General features: G+C 35.8%; 1 protein-coding gene across 10 annotated transcripts in view; it reads right to left on the bottom strand.

The window, feature by feature from the left end:
- LOC134540837 (allatostatins) overlaps window positions 1-25,487 on the bottom strand; it is a 510,609-nt gene that overhangs the window by 119,148 nt on the left and 365,974 nt on the right. For 3 of the 10 annotated variants that reach the window (XM_063383809.1, XM_063383815.1, XM_063383807.1), the window contains exon 1: window positions 24,615-24,760. The exons of 4 other annotated variants lie outside the window; for them this stretch is intronic. The gene's annotated coding sequence lies outside the window, so the exon portion shown is untranslated. Of the gene's footprint in view, window positions 1-24,614; window positions 24,786-25,487 lie in introns of those variants that run through there. 3 more of the 10 variants (XM_063383808.1, XM_063383812.1, XM_063383818.1) reach the window with 3 other exon arrangements.

The following is a 25,487-nucleotide window of genomic DNA, read 5'->3' as shown; positions in this document are numbered from 1 at the left end:
TATGGTGGTGGGGAGGGGGGGAAGGAGGGTGCGGTAGAATGGAGCTCCAAACTGCACAGATAGCGACTTTGTGCTCATAAATGAGTCATGCTCGGTACAGGGATCCAACCCGCGAACCTCGTCACATGAGTGTTGGCGGTGAAAGAAGCTCGAACACACAAAGAGATCCAAAAAAATAATAATCGAGTTTTGAATTTTGCGAAGGCCAGTCGTTGCTCGTTTCCATATGAAAAACTTTTTTTTCAGGGACATCATTTATTGTAGCTCAATGCTTACACTTTCCCAACCGACGCTTTGCAAACGGTACAAAACACACACCTTTGGCGATGTTTATAAAAAATTTAAATCTTTCGAACAATATCGTAACTAAATTTGTACAACCGTAACAGCATGTTTTCTAACCCCCCTTTTTTAAATAACAACATAATGCCTAAAAACTGCACTTTATTTTAAAAAAAGAAATGAAACATTGACAGTTCTGTTATGCATGTGTTTTACGTCTACACATTAGCAATAAATAAGCCTTCTCAGTATGTCTAACAATATGAAATCCAGCCAACCAGTTTGAGAAGCTTGGAATTACAAACAGCCCTCAACTGTTTAGGCAATTGTAACTGTTAACCGGGGATGGCTAACTAAATTAGAACAACCATTATATGTTTTAAGAAAACATTTTTTAAATTATAGTTTTCCGCTTATGGCGTCCATACAAGTCTATACCGCCTGGTGAGATGACGCGTGGCAATTCCCTTCACGCACCAAACTCTTGCACCGAATATACTTTAACCCCCCCCCCCCCTCCCTTCCCACCCGTTATTTTCAATCGGGTCCCTTCGGCACATTTTGTCGAAACCTTTTGATGTGTAAACAACTTAGCTCTCAGCCTACGGCAATTTGGTAGCAGTGACTTCGTGTGAAAATGGAACGGAAGTTGATGGAAGGGAAACGTGACACAACCCCGTATATATTCACTTTCGTAAACATTACGGTACATACCAGAGGTATTGGTGTGCCGAATGAAACTTAATGGTAGTAAAACCATCCCGGAATGCATTTGGTAACATAAAATATTCATAGTTAAAAAGTAGTCTCAAGTTTTAAAACACCTTAGTAAAGTGGCATTATAATGATTATAATATATACTCTCCTTGCAATTTGCCAATGGGTTCGGTAGCATAGCGGTAGAATGCGCGCTTATTAAGCTCATGGGACGTGGTTCAATTCTCGTCAATGGTAGTTTTTTTTTTACTTTTTTTTTATAATATTATAGAGTAATAATGCTGAAACAGCTCACTAAAGTTAAGGTTTGTTTGTAGTAATTATTTACAGACTAATTTCAGTCTTTTAAGCAAAAACACACATACTTACAATTAGTGTTATAATATGTGTTTTAAAATGTTTAAGGTCAATATTTTGGTAATGCCATATAATTATAACTTCTAACGTGTCGATAAATTTAAATTATTAACTGTTAGATGAATTCTAACAAGATGGACAGTATGGTAATGAAGTTCCTTTTCGAAAATCAGGTCCAAAGCAGGGGTTTTACGAATTTTACAAGTCTTTTTCCGCTTTTATCGGAGCCGTTAATAATATTTAAAAATTTCTGGTTGTTTTGTGCTGCCATCTGCGGGCGACGGTGGCAAGCAAAAAAATTCAGGCAACGAATTATAGCGGTGGGCGCAGAAAGTAAGTGTGTGATTCGCGTCCATAAATCTTTGTATGTACTTGAAAAACAAATATTTTAATGATAAGTATTTCTAACGACGCTCGACATTATTTTAAAGAATTATTCTTTACATTTAGTTATCGAACTTTCGGATTATAAGTTTATTTGCGACATGAACAACTTGAGAACACATGAAGTTGCTCGTTCCCAAGGTTAGATGTGTAAACATCACTGGCGAGTAATGAAAGATTCGCTCACAATTTTATTTTTTGTGGCAGTCGAACACCATCAAATTGAGAAGTTAAATTTATTTTCGCACGATGCTTTAAAGAAGCCAATGTTTGAGAAATGAAAGGATATAATATTATGTTCCTAAACACTGTCGATACCAAATTGGCGTCTTTCAGTTCCTACCCCTCCCTAATCATGCGCGGTCATTCATCCGGAAAAAAAAATGTCTCCGGCGAAATTTAAATATTAATTTTGTTATTTCAAGTCATGTATCTTGTAACAGAAGTAAGGCAACTAACATTCGTGTTAGTAAATACCTGTTTAGCAATTTTTTTATCACAAAATTGCTATTAAGAGATAAAAAAATCTTGTATCCGTAGCAAAATACAGTAGTCTAACGAAATATGGTTAAAACATGTAGTTTTTTATACCTAATCTTGGCATATTTATTTTTTCAGGCCAGTTGTGTAAACATGTTTATGACTCTGTGCATAACTAAGAAAACGTAACACTCTAAATTATATTATCTTTTCGCTTAACAGCTTTAACGTTATGCTGGTGATGAATTTATTAGCTGATTTTTAGTCAACGCCTTGGGAGGTCAGACAGGGGAGAAAAAATAGGCGAAATGATTCTGTTGCAATTTTTTAAATGCCCTCCAAAAAAAGGCGGCAAACTGAACAAAAAAGAACACCTAGTTATAGAACCAGAGAAACTTTTCATCAATGTTACTAAAATTTGGACCCTACAGCGCGAATTCAATAAATAAAATCTATTTTGCGTATAATTGTGTACCCACGTTTGAATACTTTATTTTTACTGTAACGGAACCTTTCAGTTTGCCACCATTAAATTTGAAAAATACATAAAAGATATAGAGTCATTCATTAAACATATTTGATGCCATGTTTGTCCAACACATTTTTCTTGCCTAATAAATTATATGTACTTTTAAAGTTGCGATTATGTCTTGTCGTGACCATTAAAGTTCACAAAGTGTATTCGAGAATAGTTTCTTTATCACAAATTTTCGTTTGGCCCAACAATACACAGCCACACGTGGTCCGCCATCTTGACTTCAGCTCGTGGGTAGAGCAGAAAGGGATCCCCGCATAACTTAGAAAGTTACCCCACATAACTTATAAAGTCAACACCTAGAAGAGTTATATCAAATAATTCTTGGAAATAAAAATAAACACATACCTCAGAACTGTTATAAGTCAGAACGATCAATACTTAACACCACACAAGTTAGAAATGTCATAACTCATAAAGACTTGATTTAGAAATACACAACGCCAAAACACGCGACATAGAAACGTCATAACCTAGAAGAGCATAACTTAGAAATATTACGACTTACAACTGTCATAACTTTGAAACACACGACTGAGGACTGTCATAACGTATAAATATTACACGCGACTTAGAAACGTCATAACTTAGAAATATAACAAATAATAACACAAAATATTCATTACTTAGAAACACACAACGCCAAAACAGACATAACAAAAAAGGTAATTAACTTGTAACTATCATAATATAGAAAATTCTATCTTGTGTGTTTCTAAGTCATGTTTTCCTAAGTTACGGCAGCATCCTTAGCAGAAACGCACATGCGCATTGGAGCTCCAACCTGTGAAAATCACGTGTCAACGTCACGTGGTGAGGCGTGCCGATATAGTTGCATTTGCGTCGCATACTGAGATGTCACTCTCGGCGCGCCTAAAGAAGCAGGGCTCTTAAGGGCTCCGCCCACCCGGACACACACACGGTGCGCAGAGCTTCAGGAAAAACAACGCGATTTCAAAACTACTCAAGACATCCGAGTGGGTGGCTGCTTACGAAAAGCATTCAAGAGTTCGCCGAGGGCCAAAAAGTACTTTTGATCTCGGATTAAGATTTTAAACTGTATTTTTATAAGAGTTAAAATGGCTAAAACACGTGTTTTCAGAGTAATTTTTAGACGTAAAACAACCGGTACAGATTCTTGATAGCATTTAAGGGACTTGCATTACACCTTTATCTTCACTTCTCCGCCGTGTGATGTTACGGTCGCCGCTCGATGCACGACGAGAAGACTGCGCGCCAGTCCAGAGGAGATAACCGCGCTAGAAGCACCAGCGAGCGTCGCGCTTATCATCCCGCCTCGCCAGCACAGATACACCTCTGACGAGGCGGGTCCCTTAACTTCGAGGACAGTTGATCGGGCGACACGCATATCCTGGCGGATCGCGTCGGGTAAGGTTTCCCTGCAGAGCGAAGCGTATTCTTCAGCGCGTCAACGTCAAAGAAGAAGCCATAGATGCGAACTCTTCCTCTCTTTACAACCTCCTTGGCAAACCCCGCCGAGCGAGAGGAGAAATCAGGCGCCAGCCGAAACCCTGGGGAGATTCCATTCCGTTCCGTTCCGTTCGAGTCCTTTCAAAACGAGAGCTAGCTATAGCGTTGGATTTGCCCTATTCACGTTCCGTTAACGTACGAGACATGAATCCTACAACGTAAAAAAAAAATATTCTGTACTTTTACAAAACATTCCTGGGGAAACCAGTTCCCAAGAACTAGTTTTTAATGCTACAAGAAAATAATACACTATTTTTTAGTACACAACATATGACTATAGTTATTACTGCATACATTATTAAATACTTTTTTTATGATAATACTGAGAATTTCTTACGAAAATTGGCACATATATTTATGTTTCATTTAATGTTTCATTCAAACAATTGTTTTAAACCATGAAACAAATAATTGAATATTGAATAATTTTATTATATTTTGTTTTATTACGCGTGTTTATTTGTTCAGTTAATAGGTACTGGAAAGCTATTCAAGGAACGGTTTACAAATAACATTAACTATTGCAGGCACTGTGACAACATAAAGCATAATTGACCAGGTAAGAATCTGAAGTATTAACTGCAAGCACTTTTTCTTTGTAGTGGTACAGGTTTTTTTATATAGGTAAATGTGCAAATTTACAAATATCTATAATTATACAGGAATATTTATTTTCCATTAAAAAATTACATTGTACACATAAAAATATAATTTATCTTAAACCAAATGTTTTGAAAATATACTGAAAAATACTCAATTTTTTTTAAATCTGAACAAAAGCAAAGTAACAGGTGAAAAAAAAAAACCCTTAACGATCAGCCTCACCCGATTTGTAATTTTTTTATGTTTACATATTCTAAAGTTTTTTTAAAAATATGCCCAAAAATAGAACTATATAAGTTACAACTTACGCATTAATCATTAGTTATTTGAAAATAGAAATTTATGTTCTAGTAAGTGACTAACGCATTTGGTCAAAAAAATAAATTATAATTGTTAAACGGACTAACTGGGACCAATAGCAATCAGAACAGTCAAATATCCGGATGAACCAGGTAATATGGATTGTAAGAAAAACAACATCCTTTAATAAGCGGACTTGCCGTTTATTGCGATAAAAAAACTTAAGTTGTGTATTAAAAATACATAGTATATACATGCCCTATGTTTTTTTACAATACATTGAAAAAAAATATAAAAATAACTTTTCACGTCATTGCTTAGCTGGGAATTCATGCACTTTCTTTCTGTTTCAAACATGTACAGCATTTGGATACAGCACGGTGACGCGAACGCAAAATCATTAACGGTTTAGCTGAAGCGGTGTCGGGCTACGCTTCAAACACGTCATGATGTTTCGTCGGGAAGCCTACGATTCACTCGTCCTTCTGGACATGCCCGAATACTCACGTTGGCAAGCCTTCTTTCAACAGACGAGAGAGCCAAACCCGAAGTTCCCCGAAGTTCATGCTCGCTTTTTTTCCCGTAACAGGTGTATTTATTTGGGGGAAACCGTTTACACGATTTCACAGTAACTTTAATGTAGCTATCCTAACCAAATCAACCGTAAACCGTCCACAACGTTTAAAAGTATTTATAATGTAGCTAACCTAACCTAATTGACCATTAGTTATTATGAGTTCTATATTTATTTACAATGAACAAAAAAAAAACCGAAGAGCGTTTGGCTCTCTCGTCTGTTGAAAGAAGGCTTGCCAACGTGAAGGACGAGTGAATCGTAGGCTTCCCGATGTTCGTCAGATGGTGCGCTTTCTTAAACTCTATGAAATGCACTTCATTTGCCATAATTCTACAATGCATGCAGGAACTGTACATTTACTAAAAAACCAAAAGTGAATATCTGGCATATTTATATATCCAAAGCTCAAATTGCACCCGACAGCTCCAAGAGCTCCAAAGCTCCATTTGCTCCAACACGCAATGTACACGCAATACACGCAATGTGCGCGCAATACACGCAATGAGCACACAGTACACACAGGAAACGGAATGAACACACATTTAAGTAAAACTTCTAAACATCTGTTCTCGATTATCCAGAGATCCGGATCAACCCCTAAGCCATATGAACGAGTCTTTTACTATAATTTCATGACGACGTTTACCAATTATCAAATAATCTGCAGCCTATATATATATATATATATATATATATATATATATATATATATATATATATATATATAACGAAAAAACATTTTACGCAGACACACCTGACAAGATGTGGTCAATCGGTAGATATTTTTAGAGTATAAAAATTTTTTACACTTAAAACTAAATGGTTTTGAAATTTAAAAAAAGTTAAACAACATTTATCACTAATTTAGTCCAATTGCGGTTATTCAGAGTTATGGCTCAAACCATATTTGGATTCATGTTAAAAGAGTTACAGTACAATGGTACACAAATTTAATCCAAAAATATCATATCAAACACATTTTAACTGAAAAAAAAACATAATGCAATACAAATTTGTATGTAAAAATAATTATTTTCAATATCAGGAAAACCTTTTTTTAATTAAACGCATAAAATAGATTTTTAAATAAAAAAATGTAATTTTATCAAATAATGTACAAGCTATAGTTTAGCACATTTGAAACTAATTTAACTAATGTAAAATTATGGGGGGGAAATGAAAAAAAAATTATCTACGATTAACCCCATCTTACCCAAGTAAATCATCCATTAAAATGGTCGTATAAAGGAAATAATGGCATAAAAAAAACAAAGAAAACCAACATGGCAGTTGATTTTAAGCCTAATGATAGTTCTCAAACTGTTACAAAGTGCTGTATAAATTTAAACGGCAGACGACTCTCGAATCCACACTTGAATAAATTCTCGCTAATGAATCACGATAGTATCATGTTAGAAGTAAAAGGGGAGAAAAAGTACGTAAAAGTATTTTTTTTTTTCGGAAAGGAGGGGGAGGGGGAGTTATTTGAACGAAGAATTATCAGCGCGAACAAATCGCCACGCAGATGTGAACCATCGTGAAACTCGGTGCTAAAGACTTCCACTCTAAACCCCCCCCCCCCTTCCTTTTACCACGTCCATCGATCTACTGCCTTACAAGGGGGTTGGTACGGAATATGGCGGCTGCTAATAGAGAAAATTAACGAGCTTCATTCGTCAGGCGTCAGTTGCCATAATGAGATTTTCCATTACTGCAGCTTTGGCCCGTACCATGTTACAACCTGCTTCGCTAAACAGATATTTCCTCAATTAAAAAAAAAAAAAAAAACTTTCTTTGGTACTGCCATTCTCAGCCGACGCTTGCAAGACGTAACACTGATACTGTATCAAGAGCCGCGGAGTAGATGAACAGATTTCTCCAATAAATAATAAAGGCATATTTCTATTGCTTCGTTCCTATATGTAATCCCTGTTAGGGTATAATAGGAGATTTATCAATCTAGTAATAGTTTTATCTTCAAATCATATAATCTTTATATTAACTTATTTTCAAAAGGTTTATCGGGGTTAGTGAGAGATTATATTGACTTGTCCCCATAGTTAATGTTATATGCATATTATATATCTTCATGTAAGATTAATTTCCTCTATCCAAATAAATGTTAAAGTAAACAAAATAAATAATATTAAACAAAAGTTTTCTTCTTTCTTCAGAATCTTCTGAATTTATACCATCACCAAAAATTATAATAAATATTTTCTTCGCCTAAAAAGGGGTTTTAGACTATTATATTTATCACATCATGAAAGTGAACAGACAGAAGCCAAAGTTCGCTTAGCGCGGAACGGTGAGATCTCTATTCGGAGGAAAAAAGTACCACAGAATAAAATTGGTGGAGGCGCCGGGTAAAAGTCATTAATTTTTTTTAAAAAACTTGCATGTCTTAACCGACAGAATATTTAAAAAGAAAACGCCTCGTGGACATAGAGGTTATCGTAGACTCCACGGTATCGTCAGTCCCACTTGCGGAATGAACCAGGATATGACCCCACCGAGAACAAAACCCGAACAGCCTCAGGAGCCGAAGAGTGATCTGATCACACAAACAACGTGGTTCCTTTCATAATAAAATGAGAAAGAAAAGATAAATTTATTAAAATAAAAAAAAGACTATCATTGAATTTTATATCCAAATAGTAGTGCTTGTTTCTTCAAAACTCAACCTTGTCCTGTGAATTTTAAACTGCAATTCACCATAAAAAAAAACAAAATGATTTCAATCCTGAAGTGAATAACTGTTGTCAAAAAGTGATAATTAATGTACTGAAAAAATATTCGACATGAATTATTTTATATTTATTCCATAATATTTGTTTGCGTGTAACATGCCTCTATAAAAAACTGAACAATCCAAGGAGCTCACTAAATAATGTAAATGATAATCTGTAAAATTTGAGCTACATTTACATAGCGAAACATGAACGACAAGTGCTTAAAATAATTTTATTTTTAAATTACAAACTCTTTGATAGTTCGAGAATCCCAATATCATGTTAAAAATCGTTTGTTATTTGGACGATATCAGTTTAGTTTAATATTAGAATGGTTTCATGGTCACGTTAAAGTGCACGTTCAATATCAACTTAAATAAAATAAATTATGAAATTATAACACCATTACTCCCTAAACAAAACTTTAATTTTATTTTGTACTGTTTATTATTAAAATTTGCCAAAACATGCAAACAAAATAACGTGATGTTGATTCAGTTCTATACTTGGTTCAAAACAAAACACAATTCTAATGAGACATTTAAGAGTGTTATCTTTGTTAAGTGAAGTGACCGTAAGTTAAAAGGGGAAAGATGCTGTGGTCGAGAAAAAGAGCATAAAAACGCTAAGACGTTTGCTCAGATCTATTACGTATACGAAAATGATTGATGCTCTGTCTGACGTCGGCGCTTCACTTGGAACAGAATGGAGTCTTCAAAGCGTCTGGTGCAACGACATATACAGGGTGGTTGAAAAAAAATGCGTGTTACATATATTTGGACGTGACAGAACACAATTAGACCGTCATCACAAAAAAAAAGTTGTAAGCGAGTATTTAGTACTCTCCAGAGACGTGTAATATTTTACATCTGTAACGAGCATGATAATGTGTTCTCACGTTGCAAATACACCTATAATACGAAAATCGGAAACGAAATTTAACGTTGAATTCTTCAAAATAATACCGAGCGTCATAAATACACGCATATTATAATTTAAATTACATTTCTTGACGCGAACCACACGTAGTTTCCGCACTCGCCGCTAGAATTCGTTGTCTGAGCAGCAACGTCAACTATCGAATCATTCGATTTGTAGACCGAAATGTAAAACCGATTTTGGACCTTATTTGGACAAGGAATTTTATTAAAATTTTACCCATTTGTTAAAAAAATAATCGAACCGTTAAATACTATAAAGTTTAACTTTGACTTTGTGAACTTTGGTTCGTAAAATCCACCACAGATGGCAGGAACGTGGTTACACATTTCCGTTCCATGCTCCTTCCGTTTCATTCCCGAAATTACTATCAAATGCCGTTTACCGACAGGCAAGATGCAAAAAAAAATATATGTAATCGGTGAAGCAATAGACCAGCTACGGAAACGTTTTGCCGTTGTACTAATTTAACCAATTGTAGCATTGTGTCGTTCAAAATTTGTTATGCTTGAAACCTTTGACTTTTTTAAAAATGTTATTTATGCTGTTTCTTCGTGGTCCTGTTTTGTGTCGGTTTCCTGTCTCTGTACATATGTTCCTTTTTTTTTGGGGGGGGGGGGGGGGGGAGGGCCTTTTAATATCACGTTAACTGTGTGGCTATAACAATCGGAGTCGTGAAGAAAACACAAAACGCTGGGGATCCGGGAAACAAAACAGCAGATTTTGGTAACCAATTAAATCTGTATTTACCTGGAAGGATTTTGGGCAACCGCGGTGGAACCCAAATTCTGAATTTATGGAACAGGCGTTGAACCCAAGCTCTTTCCCGAATGGGGAGTCAATATTGTTTAAATCATTGTGCCTTTTTCTTGCTCGGAGATCACTTGTTTGTCCGTTTGAATGCTTTCATTCTGCCTAACAATTAATTTGCTGATTTCATCCGTATCTGTGAAGTTTTATGGACGAAGATTCGCGAGGATTTACAGCCGTTCGAAGAGATTATACATTACATTATTTGGAGCCAAACAAGTCATATGAATGCAACATGATGCCGAAGTAACTCAACAAATTATAAACGAACAGCTTATTGCATTTGCGTATGATGAAGAAAATTGTTCACCAAAGGACAGAACAAAACAAGTCGCTAAAGTAAACTCCTCGCATGTGTTATTCAAACACGAAATAGTTTGATAATACTATATATTATTTTTCATGTGTAACATATTATCTCTCAGTGTGCAGCAATTTATAGCAGTAATTTTGTGAATGGAGCGGTAAATGTGTAACAACGGTGCTGCCATCTGTGGCGGACTGCGCAAACAAAAGTTCACAAAGCCAAAGGGAAACTTTACATTATTTAATTGTTGATCAATTTTGACAAGATGGGAAGAAGAATTTAAATGAAAATACTTTCCGAAAATCATGTCCAAATCCGCTTTCATCGGAGCAGTTTCATTATCTAGTTTAAAATTTCTCTCTGCAAATCGAATGATTTCGACAATCGACGTAGCTGCTCTAGCGGTGAAATCCTATCGGCGGGTGCGGAAAATACATGTGATTCGCGTTCAAAAAAAAAGTAGTTGAAAAACACAATTTCTCACTCTCGGCATTATTTTAAAAGAATTCTACGTTAAATTTCCTGTCCCAGTTTCGTTTTGTAAGTGTGATTGCAACGTGAGAGCACATGAATTTGCTCGTTACCGAAGTCAGATGTTACACATTCCTCGCGAGTACTGGAAGACTTGCGAAAAAAAAAATTTTACTCAGTATTTTTTTTTTAAATCCATATGTAGTTTTGGTTTTTTTTTTTTTTTTTTTATGAAAGAGGATGGCCACTTCTCTTCGCTCTTCATTGCTGTAATCGAATTCGTGTTTTGCGAACCATTACCGTATTCTCGTCCCGGTTTTTTTTCCCAAACTTTTTTTTTTTTTACCGATAAATCACGAAGTCACGAGTGAGTTATGACGTGAGTGGCGCCAGGCGGCGGCGTTTGTGACGAGTGTTTCAAAACAAAGGTCACTGGAGCGATCACGTGGGAGATAGTCACTCTCTCTTCCTCTCTCTTTTGCTGTCTCTTTTTCTTCCTCTTTCCATCTCCAACTCTCTTCATCTCTCTCCATCTCCATCTAATTACCTCTCCTTCTTTATCTCTCTTCTCTCGTTCTTTCTTTCTCTTTCTTTGTTTATATCCGTCGCTTTTGATTTCTCTCCCTCTTTCTCTTTCATTTCTCACTCTTTCTCCCCCCCCCCCCCCTTAGCATTCTTCCTTGCTCCCTCTTTCTTTATCTCCCGATCTCTCTCTCTCATCCTTTCGGTTTTTCTCTCTTACCCTTTCTTTCTCTTTCAGTCTTTCTCTCTTTTCTCTCTATTACTTTCTCTCTATCTATCTCTCTTTATCTCGTGGCTTTAGAAGTTCAACTCGTGTGTTCTCCGCGTTATCGCAATTGGTCTCACATTTCTTTTTTCCCACTAACCGTTACAACGTAAACTAAGGATTCTTGACATATTAATGTAAAAAATAAAATGAAAAAACTGTTTTCAAAAAACTCCGATCCTAAAACGATTGTTTTACTAACAGAATTTCCCCGAATAAATACATATTAACATAGTTCCAATTTAAAATTACAATATTTTCGGGAAAGATTGTAGAAAGAAAAAAAAACACAAATAGATCTAGTTAAATTTCATCAATTTTTTTTCCTCCGTATATGTTTTCTCAAGTATCAAGAATTTCGAGAATAAATGGTCTGCTGCAACAAAAAAAAAATTAGAAGGTGGAAATCTAGGTACTCTTAGCTGTCTCGAATTCCTAACGAATTTTTTATCCGCATAAAATGGACATATGTCAAGTTGGCAACCACACATTGGAATTTCAGGTTCAAAATGCAAGCCATTCATAGATATGTTGATAACGGACAGAAAATAAATCCAATGTTTGCTTTGCTAAAAATTAAAAATAAACTTAATAAACAGTACAAATGTGAAAGTGTACTCAAACGTAAGATTAAAATTTTTTTTTCAACATAAAGCTTTACCAAGTATGTAAATATTTATAAGTTTAGTTCCGTAAAGTTTCCGTCTTGCAGCACGACAAGACGAAATTCGAAATATATTCAACTTCTTGCGGACCGTTGGGGCGTGTATTTTGTATTGTTGACGTCACAGCGACCTTGTATTTCATTGGCTACTGAGTGTATCGGTCCTGTTATGGCATTATAACTACAGCATTAAGTGCCACATATTGAATTCAATTTTGGGGCTGACTAACCACTACAATGCTATGCAATGATCTGTTGATTCACGTCCTCTGCCTAAACTATTGTAAAACTGTGAAAATTAAATATATAAAAAATTGGTTGTCTGTAAAATCGGTTTATGGACGATAGTTTAACGTGACGTCATAACAAAACATTTATGAAATTATTGCATACTTTTATGAATACAATTGAATCATCTTTATTGAATTATCACTATTTTGTATGGATACAATGAAGGAGTGAAATGAAATGTACAATTTAATTGGTAAATTTACTTTTATTTCCACTCATTAACTCAAATATGTTTATTTCTTTAACGAAGAGATTATTTTAAATATAACTTTATACATGTTTGCTATTTAACTTCTTCCAATCTGTGTTATTCTGTTAAGGATAGGACGATGATAGGAAAAGTAGGAAACGAATGGCAGTGTTTCAAGTTTAATGTGCCTCGAAAAGGTCAAATCGATTGTTGTTCCAATCGAGTGGAAAAGAGATATATGCGGTGCAAGGGTACAATGAGCGTAACGGGACACAGCGTAACGGGAAAACGTGCATTAGCGGACACTTTTTCGTGCGTGTGCCGGCGTTCAACGATTTATTAGACGTCACGTCCAAAAAAAATATTATTTCATTAAAAACCGTTGGCACACATGGCGTCTTTATGTTCTTACCCATACCATTTTTATCACTGCGAATTATAACCCAACATATGTGCAACAGTAAACAAAGGTTGTTGACCCATTTAACGTATTAGGTGTCCGCTTATACTGCATCCCTGACGCGTCACGGCTTAGCGAAATTCAAACATGTCACGTGACCCGTGGGCGTGGCAGTTAAGCCCTTTCGCTGCCATAATTCCGCGTTAAATCTCGCGCGTCGGATCCTCAACAAAGGTCATGCCTGCTGAACAGCTACACGGATTCTAGGCTATGCATCCCGTCCAAGTGAATTCCACTCGAGGGTCTAAACTGGGAAGCTCGCGAAAGAAGGGGACGCACCACAACGCCGAAATACCACAACGCCGAAATACCAAATTGACCACAACGCCGAAATACACTAACGCCGAAAAATGTCATTGCAGGACTGCCACAAAGGTTAGGGTAGGTTAGACTATGTTAGGTTAGACTAGGTTAGGTTAGACTAGGTTAGGTTAGACTAGGTTAGATTAGACTAGGTTAGGTTAGGCTAGGCTAGGATAGGCTAGGTTAAGTTAGGTTAGGTTATATTACGCTAGGTTAGGTTAGGTTAGGTAAGGTTAGGTTTGATTGTGGTATTTCGGCGTTAAGGTACATTTAAGAAACACACACAAATTCATTCAGTTGTTATTTCGGCGTTGTGGTACACAGCAGTTTTCTAGCTGTCGGCGTTGTGGTCAAATTTGACATTCGTCGTTATGGTATTTCGGCGTTGTGGTAACGACCCGCGAAAGAATATTTACGCCGTGTTCGAAATCGCCCCGAAGTATAAAATTACGTGCCAGTGGCGGTTACAGGAATTTATTTCAGGAAGGGACTTGGAGGAAAAAAAATTTGTTTCATGTGTGAGATCTAAGCTCTCGGTACACATAATTTGGTGGAGTAATTTCGTGAATGACACGGAATTCAAGGCACGGATACGTCATTTATGGTAGATGACGTAAAAATGTTCACAAAGATCAAAAGAAACATTATACTATTAATATTTTAATGAATTTTTTTTTTATCAAGATGGGCAGTGTTCTAATAAGCTTCCTTGTCGAAAATCAGGTCCAAAGCTGGGGTTAAAAATTATTTTTACAAATCCCTCTTAACTTTTATCGGAGCCGTTTTATAATATAGTTTAAAAATTCGGTCTGTAAATGCAATGATTCTATAGTTTACGTAGCTGCTCCAGCTTAGCTGTTACAATACCTGCTGTCATTATCTACAAAGGCAGTGAGGTATACTGAGAACGCAAATGTAACTGTCCAAACATCTTTGTTGATGTAAGGTTTTTTGACGTGACAACGTCTTATAAACCGATGAACGCCGGCTGCACGCACGAAAAAGTGTCCCGTAACGCAAACTGTCCCGTAACGCTGTGTCCCGTTACGCTCATTTTACGCTTGCGCCGCATCTATCTCTCTTCCACTCGATTGGAACAACCATCGATTTGACTTTTTCGAGGCACATTAAACTTGAAACACTCCCATTCATTTCCTCTTTTTCCTATCATCGTCCTATCCTTAACAGAATAACACAGATTGGAAGAAGTTAAATAGAAAACATGTATAAAAGTTATAGTAAAAATAATCTCTTCGTTAAAGTAATAAACATATTTGAATTAATGAGTGTAAATAAATTAAATTTATCAATTAAATTGTAGATTTCATTTCACTCCTTGTTTGTATCCATACAAAATAGAAATAATTCAATAAAAATTATTCAATTTTATTCATAAAAGTATGCAATCATTTCATCAATGTTTTGTTATGACGTTGTCACGTTAAACTATCGTCCGTAAACCGACTTTACCGACAACCATTTTTTTTTTGCAAATTTATACTAAGAGATAAAAAATTATGAACGTATGCAAATTTCTGGACTGACGGGAAAATTGGCACGAAATCGTGTTTCGCAACAACTCTTTACTTATCGTTTTTCTACAAGGGTTTACTTCGTTAAACGATATTAAATAATCACCACAGGATGTCACGCAAAAACGGGAACGCAGAATTTTCGTCAGAGAGCGGCGTGCCATCCACAAAAGCGAACCACGCAGTGAAGCTAATTGGCTCGTTCCAATAAACGGTTAGCAATTTGTGGCCGTTTACCGAAGCATGAGTCCCGCCCGTTTCTCTCGCGTTAACGCATGACGAATCAAGCTGTCGGACGGAAAACAACAATCTGCACCGCAACTGCCTATAAATATTTATAAACATTTTTTTAATTCGTTAAAATTACACAGAAACGTCACATCTTGGTAACAATCGGGCACAAAGCAATACACACAACGCAGGACGCACAACCAAAGTTCCTGAAACTGTTATTACAAATATTTTAGTGTTTGAGTCAAACTGCGGTGTACACCACCATATTTATCCGAGACCTGAAATAAAGAAACTCAGGTAAAACTATAACAAAGAAATAGCTTGTCTGTAAAATCAGTTTACAGACGATAGTTTAACGTGACAACTTCATAACAAAACATTGATGAAATGATTGCATACTTTTATTAATAAAATTGAATCATTTTTATTGAATTATCACTATTTTGTATGGATACATAGAAGGAGTGAAATGAAATCTAAAATTTAATTGATAAATTAACTTGTATTTGCACTCATTAATTCAAATATGTTTATTACTTTAACGAAGAGATTATTTTAACTATAACTTTTATACATGTTTGCTATTTAACTTCATCCAATCTGTGTTATTCTGTTAAGGATAGGACGATGATAGGAAAAGTAGGAAACGAATGGGAGTGTTTCAAGTTTTAATGTGCCTCGAAAAAGTCAAATCGATGGTTGTTCCAATCGAGTGGAAGAGAGGTGGATGCGGCGCAAGCGTAAAATGAGCGTAACGGGACACAAGGTAACGGGACAATGTTCGTTACGGGACCCTTTTTCGTTCGTGCAGCCGGCGTTCATCGATTTATAAGACGTTGTCATGTCAAAAACACGTGAGCGAGTCTTTTAGAATAGGTACTGGCCGGTGACGTGTAGCATATAACATCGGTTACGAGCGAATTAATATGTTCCAATGTGGCAAAATACAGTTATAATACGATGCTCGGACACGAAATTCAACGTAAAATTCCTTCAAATTATGCCCCAGCGTGATAAATGTAAGAGAATTGTGTTTCCAACTACATTTCTGGACGCGAAAAACACGTAGTTTTCGCACCCGCCGCTAGAATACGCTGCCGGAGCAGCTACGACGACTATTGAATCATCCGATTTTCAGAGCGAAATGTTAAAATATATAATAAACCGACTGTGATAAAACAATAATTTGCGCTTGATTTTATGCAATTTTTTTTTCTAATACTCCTCATCTTTTTACAATTCACTAAACAGTCAATACTATAAAGATTACCTTTGGCTTTGTGAACTTTGGTTCGCGTCATCCGCCACAGATGGCAGCACCGTGGTCACGCATTTACTTTCCGTTCCATTCACGAAATTAGTCCCACCAAATGCCATATACTGAGAGCTAAAATGTTACACATCTTTAAAAAATAAAATAATTTAAGTAGGCTGTTAATAAATTAACAGGACAGCAATTTTTTTAACTTGAATACTATATGTAAATGGGAAGCTAAAAAAGAAATTACATTCGCTTCATTCAATTGCTTATAATTTCATTATAATGTTATTTCCGTTAATAGTCTCAACATTAAATACTATCGGCGATGACTGCACTCGGACTAGTCCTGGTTACGTCCGCCATCTTGGATTTATCCCTCTCCCCAGAGTTTTGTCCGCTAAGCACCGGTGATGGGCGATTTTTGGGAATCATCACAATCTGTTCTTTGTTTTAAAAGTCCTTTCTTGCAATTCCGATTGTTAAAAATTCGCCGTATGCCTCGACATTGTGAATTTTTTTTCCGCACTATCCTTTTGTAATTTCGTCTAACAGATGTATCGCAATTTTTTTCCCAAAACTTTCCACTGTCTTTTGTAGATAAAAATCGTTTAATTAGTGTGTTCAATAGTCAAAGCAGATAGGTCCCTGGAATCGAACGTTCAAAGAAACTTGCTTATTTATCACAGTGACCTGTCAATGTTTACAAAAAATTATAATGGCGGATGCGTAAACTCTCACCCTACCTATATCGAATACACTAAGACCTTTTTAACTGGCATCCCAACTCTGAACACGTATTCACATTAAAAATGGGCCCAAACGGACAATTCTCGTTGCCACTAGCAACATTTTTGTGACCGGTTATCTTAAAAAGATTGAAATTACAGGCAAACATTAAAATATCTGCTTCCATGCAGCTTTAAAACACGAGTACGCAAACATGGACTTGTGAGGACTCTGAAAAATTTCTGGTCCGCTAAGATGGAGTAGGTACTTAATAAAATTATCATTATTAAAACCATCGCATCCACAACGATAGTATTGATGACATATATTTTAGTTAAAACCTATAAATGATTATGTCTTTAAGAAAAAATGGTGATCACACCAATTAAATGACTGTGGATTTTGCTGATTTTTAGTCTATAAGGTTCACATTAATGTTGGTAGGTTATATAAACTCTAACTTACATCCACTGACGTACTTTAGAAACCTACACCCGATGATGACAGATGAAATCAAGATGTCGATCTCCGCTTAAAAAGATTGCTGCCTCCGGCAGACGATGGTATAATTATGTTATAATTTAATTAAGTAATTTTTAATATTTCTTTAAAAATGTTTTGATATTAAATTTATTTTTAAGATATCGAAATAACGAAAATTGCAACGTGTAGGAGTGGGTGGCTCGATGATGGTATCGTAACGACAAGTGCTACATACAGGAGTGAGGAGCTCAATGACGAAGTCATCAAGTATTTTAATATTTTTTTCATTAAATCGAATAATAAATAATGATTTTCAAGATGACGGATGTGAAGTTATAAATCAAAATGGCGGAATGTTCTAGAAAAACAAAATGGTGAAATATTCTAGAAAAACAAAATGGCGGAATTTTCTAGAAAACAAAATGTCCGCCGGGGTGTAAAATCCAAGATGGCCGCCTCGAATCCCTGAATCCCGACCAAGGACCCGGTGTCCCAGAACATACCAAACATTCCTACTCTCGTCTAGTTAAGAGTGTATCTGTGTTGGTGTTACGGGATGATAAGTGCTACGTTCTCTGGTGCTACTAGCGCGGGTATCTCTTCTAAGCGTACGTGACAATATTTGCCCTCACAAATAGAAGAAAAAGAAATTTTTGCTCTGTGGTGTTTGTACGACATGTATGGTTTGTTCATCATTCCCGTTTATATGTTTTACGTGACGAATGCCATTGTTTAATTTAAATTATTTTTTCGATGTTTTTCTTTGGAATACTTTCATTTGCGAGAACATCACTTAACAATCAGTTCCTCAGGTTTTAAACAGCTGTTCCATACTGAATTTTGTGAGTTGTGAGTTTTAGTTCGTCCTAAATATTTTAGTTTCTCGCGAAAATTGGCGGGTTATAGGGTGGTACAACAAGACGACCTTTTTAGTTACTTTTGAAATGTAGAGTAAGGATATCAGCCTTTAAAATCCACATTATTTTTCCGCTTCACTAAAATGTATGGAAAATACGGGCGTTAATCTAAATTATTTTCATTAAATAATTTTTACCTCAGCGAATAGGGGGTTCGTAGAACTTTGTTCAAGTAGACATTTGGCAGACGCTTAGCGTTTCATCGAAAATAGTTTCTGCTGCTATTAAAAAGGCGTTCGTACACCGGCCTTGGTAAGCATTTTATACCATGTGTCGTCGATATGTTTTCAAATAGTTTTAACGTTATATATTTGTTTCAAAAATTTGTCGGTCTAATTCAGACCAACTCTTTTAGTTATATATAAATGTAGTTTTTTTTTTGTTTTATACTTGTTTGTAACATTTTAATATGTATATTCTGACAACATAAAATAAAGAAATAATTTTTTTCTTTATAGTATTTATGTTCTTAAAATTTCTAACTTTGCTTAAGTGAAATGAGTAGTGAAATAAGTAAACACAAGTTGTGTATAACAACGAAGCCTTTACGCCTAATCGTGCTCAGTTCTAGCCATGCAGAAAGGGCAGCATAGTGTAATTTGTTCGGGGATTGGCCATGACTAACTCCTCTATCTCAAACTTTACACTATAACTAGTTCAGTTGGGCTCATTCATACGTGGTTAAATAGTTGGAAGCTGCTGGTATCAACTCAAATAGCCCGATATGTACCCAAGTAGTGTTTAAAATACACACGATGGATAGCGTTACAATGGCTAACTGGTTCTTCTGCAAACTCGTGGAGTGCGTTAATACTTATAAATAAATAATAATTGAAAGAAATGTTTATGGCGGAATTAAATTATGAATTAAGTTATAAATTGCGGTAAAAAAAATAAAATGTTATTTGATATCATTTTATATTGGAAATCGGAAATTTCTCTCTCTATCACAGCCAGCGAGTGGGATATCAACAAGTACTGGAGTGGTTAAAATGAACGAATTTTTTTTAAAAATCATAACGAATGAATTCAAATGCGTGATGCGAGATTAAAATTTTTCGATGCCATTCATACAAATACAGGATACCTCAAAAAAACCACACAAACAGAATTCCAAGCCTTCTTTAGGTCTTTTTATAGTCTTTATGCTCACCAAAAACACTTTATATTTCTATAGAAAAATACCAGTACCTACATTTGCCAGTACGTAGTAGAAAATAAAAACCTTTTTTTACAAAATAAAAATAAAAACCTGTTTTCACATTAAAAAAAGCCTAGTAGCTATACACAAATCGGTGTATCTTACATCACACTAAGGCACTATCACAAAATAAATTCAAAAGTTCAGCCTCAATAAAAAAAATCCCTTTAGCACAATCTACATACAATGATAGATTTCGAAGTAGGCATACCTGTTTCTTCTGGAACATTCTGGAAACTTCTGGAACGTTTTGAGAACTAAATGTAGGTACATAGCATCCCATATGTTCTCAAATATTCCAAATTGATCGATTAAACATTTTCTTATTCCATGCTGTGAATATGTTTAGTGTGTTTTTAATCAATTGAATATCTACAGCAATAATAACCCAAGGTTAAAACAATGTTCTACGGTTAACAATAAGTTTGAAGGAATTCGATAATGTATGTAGAATGTAACTTTTTTATTGCAACCTCTGTTTATTCAACCCCTTGCATTAATAGTTCCGTCACACCAAGAACGTTTTGAGATAACATTTTTACACAATATTTAGAATATTTACATTATACTGAAACAGTTTTGATAATGTTCTTAATAAGAGAGTTATGAATAAATCTGTCCTTTAACCCCTGACCATTTGCAGTTATGGCTGTTCGAATCAAACATGCATTTTGACGATTGATTCTTGGCGTTTCTCTAATGAGATTTAAAGAATCTCTTTCGACACAGCCTACAGGTGTAGGTAGATTTCGAAGAACCTATTTCTTCTGGAAATGTTTAGTAAACTTTTATAAACTTCTGGAACATTTTAAGAACTTAATATACATAACATTCTATATATTCGACAATATTAAAAAAAGAAAGATTAAACATATTCTCATTTTCCATGCAGCGAAAATATTTTGAATGATTTTAACTCAATGTATCCATAATTTAATGTCTTAATGAACTTTATATTATGCCTACTAAGGTAGTTATACAATTATTTCTGACCAAAAACAATTTTTCATCTCGTACACTAATAGGAGGTCGTACAAAAATGTTTTTGGACACAGATTTACTGTAATATTAAGATGATTTTAAAAAATCTGACTAATTTTATACTATAGAAGTTAATTTTTTTAAATTTCAACCCCTTATTATATAAAGTACGCCAAAAAAAAATTCCGCCTAAGGTTTATTAGATAAAGTTTAAGTGTTTTACAATAAATTATAACAGATTTTATAGTATATCTGTTAAAAAAAAGTAATTATATTTTTGTCTTTCTACCCTTATATTTTTCCATCCCTCGCAGTAGTGTTTTTCAGCAATATTTAAAAAGTTACAAAAAAAAGTTAACATTAATTCGATAGAGTACGTAGAAGGGAAGTTTAATTTATTTTCATATTTCCATCCTAGGTTTCTCAACCCCTTGCAACAATGGTTCCTCTTATCAAAAATATTTCAGACAAAAGTTTTAGACAAAAATTATAAGATTAACAAATAATTAAGAATTCGACGTTGTGCCTACGAAGGGAGATATGATTTTTTTTTGTCTTCCAACCCTAGTTTTTTCTACATTTTGCAGTTGTGGTTGGACGTATCCAAAAAAATTTCAAAAAAAATATTTTGGTATTTCCCTTACAAGTTATAATACTTTCAAACGGATGTGATATTTTACATATTATGGGAGTTACAGCGATTATTTTGTTTTTCAAACAACTTTCTTTATTTCCACCCCTTTGGTCTGATACTGCCCATTAACGAACTCCACCGAGATTTTCCACTTCTAGATATTAAGTATCAGTTTGGAAGTGGCTTGTGAAAAATTGCGACAGTTATCGTGTCCACAAAATCCTGATGTGAACTTTTGAGTTGACGATGGTTTTTGGGTCTATGGACCATTATACGAAAAACTATAACAATTTTTTGGACGCCGCACCTTGGTAACGACTACAATAGGTATATTGCTTTTAAATCTACCTCAAATAATTACGGATGCGCTATTTTATCATATTGTTACGAACGTAAGCAAGGCCACAACATGTGCAGGTGCAGAGCTGGCTGGCGGCTGCCGCAACATGATATGCGCCGCGCGCGGCTGGAACATAACAAGGATTGTCGCTTTCCCCCCTCCTTCCCACCACTCCCCACGCGGTGCCCTGCCTTTGACACGTAACTGAAACCAGACAGCTGCGGAGTTGCGCGAGCCGCCGACACGTGTTTCGAGAGATTTCTGCCGTCGTGTCGGCGCGGAATGACGCGACTGGCCCCGGCCGCTCACGCGAGTTCTGGAATTGCGCCGGGGCCTATATATATGCCCGAGGATGCCGGCAGAAGTGAGCCAGTGGAGTTCAGAGTGAAGTCGGGAGTTTTCCCGCGGCGGAGTTTCCGGGTGATAGAGTGGCGAAGTCCCTGGACGAAGGTTCCAGGGCGAAGAGTTCGAGTGAGACGTCGAGTGGGATCTCGGCGAAGGGGAAGTGCGACGGCGGCGGCGGAGTGCGGCGACGGAGTCCCGCGGTGGAGACCCACTACGGGTGCTGCAGTGAGAGTTGCGCCAGAGGTGCGGCCCAGCGAGGTGTGTGGATTGTGAGAAACGAGTGACTGGTGAAGCAACATTTTTAAGTGCAATTGATTATTTGGCAATTTTATAAGATTAATTGTGACATAAGTAGTGGCCATCAATAAAACAGTGTGTGATAAAAATCTTTAATTGGGCTATCCTTTACGAACCCCGCGTTAAATCGTAACAATATTAAGGGATCTAAGCGAATTTTCTGTTTTTTTTTTCTTTTCAAAAAAACTTTTTTTTTCAATTTCTTGGTTGAAGTTTGCCCATTAACGAACATTACCAAAACGTTCCTTTACTCATTTTTATTTATACGTTGGGAAGTGATTTGTGCAAAATTACATCACATAGGCCTATAGTGTCAGTAAAAATGTGACGTATATAAAGGTCTCAATTGACGATGATTTTGGGGTATAAGAAACGAAAATGTGTGTAAAATGTTTCAGGAATTCACACCATGTGTAAAAAAAATTATTTTTCCCCTTTTCAGAAACAGTATAAAATTCTCCCAAAAAATAAGAAAATGAAGCCTAACGCAGAAGAATATACTCTTAATAAACCAGATTTCTCTATAGACAATATGCTGGCCATGCAAAAATTAACTTCCATATTTTATGAAAGTAATTTAAAATTTAGAAATTCATCATTCGTTACAGTATGTCTCCTGAATTTCTGTAAAATAATTTGCGAAACTCAATACTACTCTTTGCAAACATTTCAATAATAAATGTGTTAGAAGGATTTGCATGGCTTATCTGATTGAATGGGTTTCTGAATTGTTAAATCTCTAGTTATAATACCTAATTTTATCAAGTGTTCAGTTACTTGTAGACGATAATTTTAAGTTTTTAATTATGACTTTTTAGTTGTACTTTAAGCTAAAAATTTTGGTGTACAATTATTGAATTAATAGGCTTGTTTTAGGTCGATTTAAAGAAAAGTAGCTTCTCTGTTAGCATTCAATTTAATTAATTTACTCCACTGATCAGCGTTGCTAAATGTATTGCGATATCTGTCATGCAAAGTGGAAAAAGTATTTGTTAAAAATTGGTACCAAGTTTCGTTTCATAATAAATTAAAAATTCAAGAAGTTCCTTGTAAATTTTTAAATAAAAAAGCTAAATATATCAGACTTAAAATGTTTTATCCCTGATTTTTTAAAAGTTAAAATTGTGAAAATAAACTTAGTTCCTGTAATTTGATCAATAGGTTTGAATTTTTTTCGCGTAACAGTCGCTGTATATTATTAGTTAAATTTAAATAAAACACTTAGTAAACACCTCACGTTAGTTTTCAAACTTACGATAAACATTTAGGTGAAAAAAAGATCCAGTGAAACTGACATATTTTGCCATAAATCAAACGATATGGCATGGCAAAGCACACGCGTGTAAGGTTATAGCATCGTGATTACACTCAGAACTTAAACAACAATGTGAACTTAAAACAACAATGATTTGGACTTTGTGCTGAAAGCTTTCACTTAAAATATTTTCAACGGTTTTGTTATCTCGTTTACAGGCTCCAGATTAACCGGAGGTTTATCGTTCGAAACATGTTATTGAGCCAAATGAGGGGAAGAGGTCAGCCGATATATTTCTTTAGTTTCCTCTTCTTGCGCTGAATTGCACATATGTATTTCATAACATCCCCAGCTGAACCACAACAAAAATATTATTTGCAAACTATTATTTGCATTGGTATCGAGACTCTTCCCCGTAAATTTATATCGCACAAAATTTACAAACAAAAATTAGTTTTTTTTCTTCTTCCTACAAGCAAAAGACGAAACTTGTTAAGTTTCCTTTAAATTTTACCATTGGATTCAAAAACCTGAGTGTTTTTTTTATTTTCTGCCTTAAAATAAACGCAAAGGATTTTAAAATAAATATCAACGTAATATGTTGGGAAACGTTTCTAGAGGTTAAGTTAGTAAAAGCTCGCGAAAATTAAGGGGGGGAGGGAAAGTATTTATATATAATGATATTAATTTTTTATTTTATTTTTAAGGGATGAAGATTTCCAGCTCACCTATTGGTTGTTTCCTCAACGCGCGGAAAAAAAAAATGTACGCCGCCGCCGGTTGTAGAGAGGCTAAGGCCGCCGCCCGCGTGAACTTTTGAAACTGGGTGAAGTGGAACGAAACCCCAGCGATGTTCTCTTGTCGCCCTCTGGAAGGGTTGTGCTGGCGCCAGGCGGCGCGCTCGGCTAGTTTATAACTTCCCCTCCGGCGCTTTTTTCCACCCCCCCTCCACGCCCCTCGGCGCCCGGTGACGTCACGGCGGCGGGCGGCCGGCCAATGGGAGCGCGCGCGCGGGGGAGGGCTTTCCCCTAGGCGCATGCGCCGCGCGCGTAGTAGGGGGAAAAAACCGGTAACGGATCGCAGCGGTAGAGAACGCGCTTCACTCTTCATCTTGCATGATGCCGCTGTATAGAAGTAGGAGGAGGGGGGGACGGACGAGATATTAAGATTCACTGAACCCCGATCAGTCGCAGAACCGGATCCATAGAAGATTCGCTCGCTATCGAAATTTTCGCGGAAGGAATGATAATGAATTAAAAAAAAAAACCTGTTTAGCGAGAATTTTATACATTGTCACGCGTTATTATTTTTTTTTTTTTTACGATATCTTGGTGTATTTTGTTACGTCGCACACCTAAACTAACCTAAATTAAATTTTAGTGACTATCGTCTAGACGCGCAAAAACTGTCCCAGCTTGGAGGGGAAAGAAAGGGGGGGGGGGGGGGAGGAAAAAAAGGGGGTTACAAGGAACAATTTTTTTTCTGGATTTTATAATAATTCAACAACATTTAACGTTTATTTATGTATGGGATCTATAGTAGCAAACCTTTATTTTTAGTTACGATATCTCTCCTTCACCCAGAAAATATTTAAAGAAAGA

Source organism: Bacillus rossius, chromosome 17, assembly GCF_032445375.1.
Source record: "Bacillus rossius redtenbacheri isolate Brsri chromosome 17, Brsri_v3, whole genome shotgun sequence".
NCBI lineage: Eukaryota > Metazoa > Arthropoda > Insecta > Phasmatodea > Bacillidae > Bacillus > Bacillus rossius.
Note: the sequence above shows the minus strand (reverse complement) of the source record. Positions and strands in the feature narration are given on the sequence as shown.